Consider the following 12,203-nt stretch of genomic DNA (forward strand, 5'->3'; position numbering starts at 1 on the left):
TTAGCTTTCAACAGTTTAATATATCTGAGTGTGGGTCTGTTGAGCTTATGCTACTTAAAATCAGTTACACTTCTATATGTGTAGACTAATGTTTTCCATCAAATTTGGGAAATTTATAGCCGTTATTCTTTCAAATAGTCCTTCTGTCCCTTTCTCTTTCTTATTCTGGATTTCCCATTACGTATATGTTGGTTTACTTCATGGTGTCCTGCAGGTCTCTGAAGCTCTGTTCAGTTTTCTTCATTCTTAAGACTGGATAATCTCACACAATCTATGTTCAAATTAACTGATTCTTTCTTTCTACTTTCTTAAGCTCTTCTAGTGAATTTTTCATTTCAGTTATACTTTTGAACTCCAGAATGTCTATTAGATTCTTTAAAAAACACTCTCTCTTTATTGTTATTCTTTATTATGAAACATCGTTATCATACATTCCTCTAATTCTTTGGACATGATCTTCCTTTCTTTTTTGAACATGTTTGTAATAACTAATTCAAAATCTTTGTCCAGTAAGTCCAATATCTGGGTTTCCTCAGGAATAGTTTATATTAACTACTTTTAATTTTCCTGTGTATAGGCCATAATTCTTATTTTTGTGTGTATTTGTTGTTGTTGCTGAAACTGGATATTTTAAATAATATAATATGCTAACACTGAAAATCAGACCACACTCCCTTGCCAGGGTTAGCTGTTGTTGCTGTCATTATTCCTGTTTTTTTCATGGCTTGATGAGCAGTGTGTAGGTCCATGCCCAGGATACAAACCTGCAAACCCTGGGCAGCCAAAGCAGAGCACACAAACTCAAACACTATGCCACCAGCCTGGCCCTTCTGTTTGTCAGTCCACAGTCTTGGACTAATTTTTTAAATGTCTGTGTTCTTTTTTATATGTGGTTGTAGAATTCTCTTCTCAGTCAACTTAGTGATTAGCTAATAATTGTGAAAGAACTTCTGTAAATGTCTCCCAGCTTTTTCCAGGTGCAACTGTGTGTGTGTTGGGTACATACTCTGGTAGGCAGTTTGTAGTTTACCTTAGCTTCATTTTCTGCTTGCACTGGACCTCGAGGTCAGCCAGAGATGAGAAATCAGGGCCTTATTAAGTCTTTTCTCAGCATGTACACAGCTCTATACATGCACATGACATTCTGCATTCCCAAGAACATGTCAGAGCTATTCAATGTTCCCTATGGACATCTCATTCCCCAGTTTTCCTTCTAAGGATTTTATTTACCTAGGAATGTCTGAGAATGGCTCTTGGAAGCTGCAACTGGTATTAATACCTCAGGCAGCTGTAATGTTAATTATTTGTCACTGGTTATTTTTGACAAATGTCCTGAGGGTAGGGCTATTCACACAAACTGAGCTTTGAGTCAGGTCAAATAAAGATAAGCTCTGGGATTCTCTGGAGTGTTGCTTTTTGGGGAGCTCCAAATTCATTCTGCACCTTCAAGTGATTGTTTACTATTGATTTACACAACTACTATGGTTATGAGGCTGCTGGTTTTCAAGTCCACTGTGGATTGACTGAATGGGAATAGAGCATGTGAAGAGGCCACAAAGATTGCTCTTCTTACTAAGAATATTTTTTGAGTAAATGCTCCTTGAATTGTTTCATACCTTTGGTCAATCTCAAGATTTCTGAAAAAGTTGAATTGGACAATTGTTGCCAATGTTTTCAGCACTCTTTTGTAGGAAGAAATTTTTGAAGGTCTTTACTCTGCCATTCTGGAAATGTTTCCCTGGATGGCCCTCTTTCTCACTCTGAAACAAGTCTTTCTTAACTTTCCCTCTCTGCTCATACATCCACATCCCCCCACTACACACCCCACACTGCATTATGGATAACTGTATATCCCCTTGATAAAATGAGATATCCTCTTTTATTATCTCAGCAGCAACCCTACAAATCAACCTGGACCAGTACCTGACTTCTTTATCTTCCCTGGTATAACAGTAAAGGATTTGTCCTTCCATTTATCAGACTCTAATTCCTTCTCTTGTGCTTCAATCTTCTGGCATTTTCAAGGCTTTGCTTTTTTATCATCTTTATTTCCTGATCCTCTGTGTCAGCTCTCTCTCAATTTCTTAATCTCTCTCTCTCTTTCTCTCTCTCCTACTCCTTCCCATCTTCCAGTCCTCCCTCTTTCCCTCTTTACGAAATAATTTCAATCACCACTAAACTTAGATGAATCACTAGGAGGATGATAGGACATTGTGATCATTGAGCTGAACAGATCATTCTTTACCTCCAAAAGTAGATATTTTTTCTTCAAAACAAAATTGATTTCTTTTTCATTTCTCACTGCTCCTATCTGACAAACACACAAAAAGTAAAAATATACTGCATGTAAAATGACACTCAAACTTTTTATCACAGTCTAGTCTACATATGGCCTCTTATTACAGCTACCTTTCAAAACTGCATCTCAAGCATATCTCCCATTATGCTTTGAGCACGTTGACTTTATCTCAGTTTCTCAAATACACTGAACTCTTTTTCTATAAAAAGTCCTTTGTCGTCATAATAAAAATGTAAAATTGAAGTTATCATCTTAAGAAACTATGTCAAGAGCATTCATTATCATAAAAATATTTATCATTAATAGTATAGTTAAAATTCTAAAGTATGCTTGTGCAATCTGATGTTATACAAATGGTTTTAAAGTAAAATTGAAATTGAATTTCTGTGTTAGAAGTTGAAGTTGAAGTTGGTCAAGAGTTACAGCCTCACATAGAATTCTGAGCTTTCCTGAAAAAATAATTTTCTTACTGCGTGAAAACATGGTTTCTTAAAATATTTTTAATACAGATCCTTTTATTTCTTTTCATGTTTCCTTAATTATTTAAAACAGGGTGAAACAAAATGTATATGGTAGCTATTGTGTGCAATAGACTATATTGCTGCTATTTCATTCCATTCTCATGAAAATCATCTTAAAAACCTCTTTGTTTCCATTCTACAGGAATTAAAACCTACTGGTTTTCACTAATTCTTCTGTTTTTTCTCCTATACTGCACTACCACATTGTCTAATATTATTAACAAATCATCTGTTGATTTTGTAAATAAAGTTGTTACAATTGTTCCAACATTGTTTAAAAATACGTTTACCATTGCTATTATATAGTTAATTCTGATATGATCAATATTTTATTTATCTTTTAGTTTCTAACATCTAGGCTACATTTTAGTTCAAAACAATGCAAAACTCAATAACTCCAAATTTTATGATAGCAGTTTACATTTATTTATAAGAGAAGCTGATTTCTAACTCACTCCAAAATGGATGTATATGATTGACAAAGGGCTCCTTTCAAGACCTAATTCAGGGACCAGATCCCTTCCACCTTGGGGCTTGACTGTCTTCAACAAATGGCTTCCAAGATAATATATTTGTCTGGATGAAACCAGAGGAGGAAGGTATTTATGTGCCAGGCTTGAAAGTGGTGTACAACTTACATTCTATTGGATAGAAGACAGATATGTAGTTGGGTAATATAGTTTAATGTGCACTTAGAAAAGTAAATTTGTTATGTGAACACTTAACCAGTTTCTGACACATGATGTGGTATCATTATTAAAATTTATATGATTTGAGGGGCCGGCTTAGTGCCGTAGTGGTTAAGTTCACTCACTCTGCTTCGATGGCCCAGGGTTCTCAAGTTTGTATCCTAGGTGCAGACCTGGCACTGCTCTTCAAGTCATGCTTTGGTGGCGTTCCACAAAAAGTAGGGGAAGATAGGCACAGACGTTAGCTCAGGGCCAATGTTCCTCACACACACACGCAAAATATGTGATTTGAATAAAAGTACAAAAGAAGAATCTGTATTTCACTTAAGATTAATGCCAATATTTTTCAACTTTTGCTCTAATTTTTCAGAGATTCAGTCACAGTAAAATTCTACTTGATTTTTACTTCTATTTCTCTTCTAATCATATTAATCTCTTGGAGCTTTGTGACAAATTGAATGAGTTAAGTGGTATCATGTTATGTTCTCATTATCTGTACTGCAAAAACTTTTGCTTTAGAAGATGCCCCACAGATATTCCAAATTAAGAAGGCTGGATAAGTTTTAATAGTGAAAATTTTTATTCAAATACTAAAAGAACGATTCTATCAGTCTTCTTTCTAGTAATTTCCTTTCTCTAATAATTGGCAATGGGCAAGAATATATAGAAAATTATAATCCTACTCACCATTTTGAGAAAAGGCTATCACAGTTTACAAACTTACTGCTTAAATCCTCTTAAATTCCAATAGATAGAGCATTCTAGATTTACTTACAGCCCATGACAGGCATTTAAAATTAATGATCATTCTTACAATAAACTAAGAATGTAATTCTCATACTAGAACTATCCCCAGAGGGATTTTTTGACAATGTTACCATGAAATTTCAATAAAGTTCTTTAAATTATGGTGCTAATTTGAAGACTTTAAATACAACACAACATTTAGTTTGCATTTATGTCTTTGTAGCAGGATATAAACTTCAGTGTCTAAGATATTAGGATGATTCCAACTTCTCTGGGATAAACACTAAAGTGTATGAAGTTATTCACCACATCAAAAATGTTTACAATCCAGTATGAAAATAAAATATTATACATTCAAATGTATGTGTTTGAATTTAAGTTAAAAGAACACACTACACACACACACACACACACACATTGGATTTAGAAAGAAAATTTAAAAAAAATCTTAATTAGTCAATAGTCAAAATAGATTGTCAGGTTATATCTATACATAAAAACATTTTTTGAGGAGGAGTGAGGATGATTGGCACTGAGCTCAGTAGCCCCATACTTGGAATCTATCACAGACAGACAGATGGCCCCCTAGTGATTCTTGCTCCCGGTGTTCACACCTTTGTGTGATCCTTCTCTCCTGAATCTGCGCATAACCTGACCAGGGACTTGCTTTCAGCCAATGGAATATGACAAAGGTGATGGGATGTCACTCTCATGATTTTGTTACATTATATAAAATTCAGTCTTGCTAACCACTCATTCTAGAGAATTTTCATGCTGGCTTGATGAACTATGCAACTATGCTGGGAAAGCCTATGTGGCAAAGAACTGTGGGCATCCTTTAGGAGTGAAGGACAGTCTCCAGGAGTGGATGACAGCCTCTAAGAGTGGAGAATGGCTTTTGAGGGTGGAACAACCTTTAGCAATAGAGGATAGCCTCTGGAAGTAGAGGATAACCTGTAGGAGTGGAGGATGGCGTCTGGGAATGGCAAATGACTCTAAGAGTAGATGACAGCTTCTGGGAGTGGAAGACAACCTCTAAGAGTGAAGGATGGCCTCTAGGAGTGGAGGACAGCCTCTGAGAGTGGAGGACAAACTTTAAGATGGATGACAGCCTCTGGGAGTGGAAGACAGCCTCTAAATGAGGAAGATGACCTCCAGGAATGGAGGGTAAACTCTAGGAGTAGATGACAGCTTCTGAGAGTGGAGGATGATCTATAGGAGTAAAGGATGGCATCTCATGAAAGATGACCTTTAGGAGCTGAAGGCAGACTTCAGTCTCCAGACAGTAAGTTCTACAGACACAAGAAAATCAATTCTGCCAAACTCAGTGATGTGGAGAGAAGATTCTTCTCGATTATGACTCCAGATGAGACCCCAATTTTGGGTGAAATTTTTTCCAACCTTGTGAAACCCTGAATAAAGGATCAAGTTAGGCCATACCAAGATTCTTGACCCACAGAAACTGTGATATAATAAATGTATTATCCATCAAGTATGTGGTAATTTTCTATAGAGCAATAGATAACACCGAAGCCCAGTGGAGGCTTAAAGAAAGGAAGCATGAAATTGAAAGATTATGAAAGTTCCGGCCTGGACATCAGGAGTGACGAAAGGGCTATCTCACCTCTGTCTGGTGAGCCAAGATTAGAACCTGGTCATAGTCTGATTCTTAAGGTAGTCAAGCAGGATCTTTGTGATTCACTTATTGCTTGAAAGAAGAATGATGCTCTGTAGAGTTATGGCCAGAGCCTTAGCTAAGAACAAAATGCCCCTTTAATTGGTGTCTTACGCAATTTCTCAAGAAGCAGAGGCTGACAAGAGGGATTTGGGTGCATTTGATTTATTGAGTGCTCTTAAGGAAAAATATATAAAAGAAAGAAAAACAGAAGAGATGTGCAAAGCTCTGATCTTAGGTGAAATATGTCCCTGGCCTGATCCATGAGGATTCTGGAGCTCAAGTTTTATCATTTCCTTGCTTCTCCTTGAGGCTAAACCTGGGTCTTATAGCCCTGATGGCAGTCATCATGGGCTGCAAGACACAAAGAGGGTGAGTTGTCAGTTGTTAGAACCCCACATCACAGGATCCGGGGACTGGTGGACTGCTTGTAGAGATCTGTTATGGAAGGTGCAGCCCACGCCAGGAGTCCCAAGTAAGGAGAGTGGTTATTCAAGGTCTCAGGCATGTGGTCCAAGGCCATGCACTGCATTGCCCAAGCAAATATTTTCTTTCTATCCTTCCATGTAACTCTTGCCTTATTCCTCCAAGATCTTGAGATGATTTCTAATCATGTATCTTTCCTTTCCCAGTGTAGACTCTGAATCCTTAGTTACTAGATTCTTAAAGCATAAGCTAACAAATGGGAGAGGAGGTGTCTACTGGATTGTGACATTCAGTATTATAGGACCACATGCTGGTCGCATAGTCTTGTAAGTCCACAAGTCCTAGAAGAGTAAGATCGTTTTATTTCAAATGGTATTATTTCATAAACTTGGCATATGGGATTATAAGTTCCTCACATATATAGCTATTGTCTCTCTTACTAGGAAGAAGGTCTGGGCGAAGTCATGTTTGCCTGGATGTTTAACCTCATTGCCTTGGCTCTAATATTTTTGGGTTGCCATGTGCTCCCACTGCATTTCTTGTGTAACTAAAACATTCATGAAAGAAAACTTAAAATGTCAAAAACTACGATCATTGTATTTTGATATAAACGTAGATACTAAAACAACTGACATAGGTATGTTCTTTTTCTTAAAAATTGAGTGGAAAAGAAAGGATGCTGATTAAAATTATTGCTATAATGTTTAAAATTTTGGTATTTTTTTCCTGTGGAAAGAATTGATAAAATTCTAGTGAAGTTTTTATCGAAATCTGTGTTATCAATGAAAATTCACCAATATTGACAATTCTGATTCAATGATTTTGCATTCAAAATTGTAGAATTAAAATTTTTTAAAGTTAAATCACTTTCAAATAATCTATCCTTTAAAATCCTAGGCTCAACTGATCATACAGTTATGTGTCTGGGTGTGTGCATTCCAGCCTGCCATTCTAGCAATAATTTTCACATTCTCCCTGTTGTGTGGGTCTTAGGTCTATTTTCCTTACACCCATTTTCTTCGTTCTGTTTCCCTGCTTTGTACTTTAAGGGGCTTACTTTGTGTGCTGTGTTTGTTTGGGTCCTAGGTCATCAAGCTTCTGGTTGAGTTTAATTGGAGGGCAACAAAGGGACATATCTTCTTTTTCTATCTCCGCCATAGGTGGAAAAACCTGCAGTGTCAGAGTGTCCTCCATGCCTCGAAATCCTCCTGATAGACCTGCTTGCTGTGTTTCTGGTTTCTGCTGGTAATTCCACCCCTGGGGGCTGGCAATAGGGCCTCTTTCATGTATCCTTCAGGCGGGTGTCACTGATCTCTGCAATGCTCCACCATCCCATTTGGATTCTCATTTCTCACGTTATGTGTGAAGTTAATTCTCTGTATAAATTTCTCTCTGTCTTAACTGTGTTTAAATACTGAAAATTGCTTCCCTTATATGTTGGATTCTCATTCATAGATATATTACTTAAAACTCTTACATATTGTAAATTAATAAGTTTATGATTTATTTCATTGAATGAAATTATTTAAAGATTTGTATACTCTTGGATAGCTTATATGCAACTGAAAATTACTATAAATAATGTCGTCATTAATATTTTGCACATCAATTTTTTTATTTACATACCTGATAGTATCCTTTGGATAGTTTCACAGAGTGGAAAATTCTGGATGTTTTAAGGCCCTTGATACAATACAAAGTTATTTTCCATCAAGGCCAAACCAATATCCATTTCAATAATTATTAAGTACCATCGTTTTAAAACCCTTTGCTAATTTCATAAGAAATGGTTCCAGTTCTTATTGTTGCATAACCCGTTACCTTGCACTTAATGGTGTTACACAACAATCACTTTGTTATGCTTATGGATTCTGTGGTTCAGGAGTTTAGGCAGGCTCAGCTGGCTGTCCTTTAGCTCCTCTTTGTATATACTGATAGCATGCAGTGGAACTCAGATGGCAGGAAGCATGGGCTGGAGGCAAGAGGTGCTTCATTCATACATCTGATGACTTGGTGGAGACCAACTGTGACTCTCAACCAGCCCCTCCAGGTGGACGCTAGCATGGCATTAGGACATCTCACAAGGCAGCTAACTTCCCCTAGAATATGCACCTTAAGAAAACCAAGTGGGAGAGCCAGCCCTGATGGCCTAGTGGTTAAAGTTTGGTGCTCTCACTGCTTTGGTGGCCCGGGTGTTTTCCCCAGTCATGGAACCACACCATTCGTCTGTCAGTTGCCATGCTGTGGTAGCAGCTCACACAGAAGTACAATGACTCACAACTAGAATATATGACCATGCACTGTGGCTTTGGGGATGGAAAAAAGAAAAGAAAACCAAGTGGGAGCTGCAGGGCCTTTTCTGATAGCCCCAGAAGTCACACAGATCATTTCTACCATACCTTGTCAGGTGAAGGAGAAAAAAGCCTGCCTCAATTCAAGGGAACAGGAAAGTGGCAAGGTCACATTGTAGAAGAGCCTGTGGTGTGGGGTTATTGTTGCTGCAATCTTTAGAATATACAATCTGCCGCATAAAGGAATGAGAACATTCTGTATTACATCTATATTACATCTAAGAACTTCTTTTTAAAATTATTTTCTGATTAATAAAGTTTTTTAAGTTACAGAAGTATCCTTGGAAAAAATTCTTATCCAAAGTATTGAAAAATAGAGAAAGGAATGTCTCTCTCATGATGCCATCCTTACTATAAAAAAGTAATAAACACTAGCTGATACTCATAACACATAAAGATAATATGTGTTGTACGAAGAAAAATTACAACTAGAGAAGAGTACATAGTACTGATGACTCAAATGTACTTAACAAAGATTCCAATATTCAGCTCTAATGTTGTCCTACCCAGTGGCTGCACACAAATTTGAGTGAAGAAGTTTTTGAGCAAATGTCCACTAAAGAAAAGAAATGCCTTAAGCTAAAATATCATCCAAAGATCCCAGCTTACTCTGAGTCTGAGGACAATCTCTAGCTCCCTGTGTTGGGAACACATTGAAATCCACACACTGATCAACCTACAGCCCATTTGGAAAAATCTTTATCCTCTTAAAATGGCAGCTCAGCCAAAAATCTGCCCAGTACCCCTCTAGAAGACATGACCTTTAATAACCTCCTCCTTAAATATCTTATACTCCCTAAAGCTTTCTATAAATCTTATTTTTTTCCTTCATTTTGGCATGTGTTGCTGATAACAGGAGTGCATCAAGAATAATCAAGAGATTGCACATTTTATAAAAGGAAGAGAAAACATGTGCCACATATAATGGGCACTGTATTTTGGTGACATTTTTATAATAGACTTTGTCTAAAATTAATACGGTCTATTTGCACCATCCAGTCATCTGTTTGTGATTTACATATATATGGAATGTTATTTCACATATTTTTTAGGTCAACTTCTCTAACTACAAAATATCAAAATTATCACCAAATAACCGTATTAAATATGAGCTACTAAATTATAGTCCAGGAAATTCTAAATAAATTAACAAGTTCACCTATTTTCAGCATTAGGATAAATAACAGTTTAATTCTGCTTTGGATTTAGAATACATGATAAACTCTGTGCTGGTGTTAGTTAGCAGCATGATCTCCAATACCAGTGTTCCCTTTTCCTGTTCCTTCGAAGCCTTAGGTGCATAATTTTGAAATTATAATAAGAAGTAACTAGGTCATTGAGACAAAGCCAAACAAAAACACAGAAGGAAACTTAAATGATGAGTAAATATACGGGTTTTGAAGTTCCAAAGAGTGAGAGTTTAGTCAGGCCTTTGTCACTACTAGTGTGTTAACTTAGCCTCTCCAGTCCTTCATTCAAATAAGTATAAAGAATTGAAGTAAAGGGCAATAGTTAAATGTATGACATCTAGGGCCCAAGTCCTGGGTTTAGCCTTGATTCAGTCTCCCACTGTTAGTTGGCCGTAAGTTTCTTGAATTCTTTGTGTCCCAATTCCCTTATTTAAAAGATGAATTAATATTATCCTCACAAAGTTGTTAAACTGGATGAAATTAGTTAATGGATGGTATTTTCACAAGTAGTGGATCATAAGAACAACTTTAACCTCTTTTTAAGATATTACTATTGCCAGTGCTCACCAGCCAAAGACCTTGAGGAACACACTCATAATTGAACAGTTCCATTTGTTGATAGTTGTTGTAACAAAGGAGATTTCACGTGATGAGGAACCATGGGGAGTCTTAGTAAGAGGGTGTTAGGAAAGGCTTTTTATAGGATTTGAACTTGAAATTAGATGACAGGAAGGAAGATTCAAGGAATCATGGTTTTTCTCTAAATTGGGTGCTGACAGTAGAGGCATTTCTATAATAGGATATCTACATAATTGTTATGTAGGAGGTGGGAGGTATGGGGCAAGATTAAAGCTGTACTTGGTTAAGAAGAACTAGTCACTTTTATTAGCTGGGAGGGAAATGATTACTCACTTTTCTGGTTTGCACACTTCTCACTTCTTATTTTTATCTGTGCTCAGATATGACCATTAGGCAGTCTTTGTTTGCTTTGCTCTGTGGCAGTCACAGAACGTTCTTGCCCAATGTGGTGTTATGTGACTTCACTTGTGTTCAACAGCAGAACACCATGGGCTTTGCAAAAGCCAGGCCAGCTCTCAGCTTACTCCTGGCAGGGCTGGTTTTTTCTTTATTGCTAGTACTACTATTGCCAAGAGGCATCCAAATAATAACTATGTTCCAACACCAACTTAAGAAGAGTAGCATTATCACTAAACATTTTCCCTCTCCTCCTTACAATTCTACGTATTGTTAGCTAGATGACTCATCTTAAAGAATAGCTTTTATCATGACGCTCCTCTAATCCAATATTCATTCATATGCCCTTAAATTTACTATGTACACACTCCAGAACAAGGCTCCAACTTCCCTGACTGCCTCCACATCCCAGACACCTATGATCCAAAACTGCGGGTGACTGATGCCCTAATGCCTCCTTGGCTGTGTCACTTTCTTCTTCAGCGTGGGATACAAATACACTTTCAGAAAGTTTCTTTCATTTGATTGATTTTCAAGTTAATTCCATCTTATGCCAATTACTCTAAGTGACTTAATTTTAATACCTGTAGCATACATTGGTTCACGTGTGTAAGGAATATGTGGGATCCCACCAGATTGAGAAAAAAATAAGGTTGCATTTCCTTGATTCAACACTGCTTTCCCAGAGCCCTTCTGTGACATAATACAAAGATTGGAAAACAATCCAATCCCAAGATTAGTTTCTTGTAGATGGTCCTTGGAGCAAGAACTTAGGCCTACCCCTGAGGCTAAAATATGACACAACTCCTACTGGGGCTGAGGTTCCAGGATATTCTGCCCCACTATTTTCACTGCAGATACTGGAGGTGGGTCTGGGATAAACTAACACCTGGAAATACTGAAAATCTGCTCTCTTCTTGTTTTGCTGCTCCCTCCATTGAAGGAGCCAAAACAACATTTGATTCCTCATGATTCTGCAGAACTTTACTATTCTAGAGTGTATGATGTTGTCTGGGTCAAAACTGACCTAAATTTACAATAATACCGTTCTTTTGTGATTCAGCTTTCTCTCTTTAACACATATCCCCCATATAAACACACATATACAGGATCATCCCCTACCTGACGCCCAATGGGCCCAGAGTGGCCAGTCAGGAGTTCCTGAGGCAGCCATGCACAACACCCGGTGAGCAACACTTAACCAACCCATGAAACCTGTTTTTGTTTTTGTTATTTTAAAAAACAAAAAGAGAAAGAAAAAAACTTTAGAAGTGAGTTTCTCTTTTAGGATAAATATACACTCTGGTGTCAGATGACTTCAGTCAGGGCT

At 37.3% G+C, this 12,203-nt stretch overlaps 1 long non-coding RNA gene across 1 annotated transcript in view; it reads right to left on the bottom strand.

Moving 5' to 3' along the window:
* The window catches only part of LOC139085323 (uncharacterized), a 42,078-nt gene that overhangs the window by 19,335 nt on the left and 10,540 nt on the right, over window positions 1-12,203 (bottom strand). Inside the window, exon 3 of the long non-coding RNA XR_011543605.1 lies at window positions 11,996-12,088. This is a non-coding gene — a long non-coding RNA (uncharacterized lncRNA). The remainder of the gene's footprint in view (window positions 1-11,995; window positions 12,089-12,203) is intronic.

This window comes from Equus przewalskii, chromosome 8, assembly GCF_037783145.1.
Source record: "Equus przewalskii isolate Varuska chromosome 8, EquPr2, whole genome shotgun sequence".
Classification (NCBI taxonomy): Eukaryota; Metazoa; Chordata; class Mammalia; order Perissodactyla; family Equidae; genus Equus; species Equus przewalskii.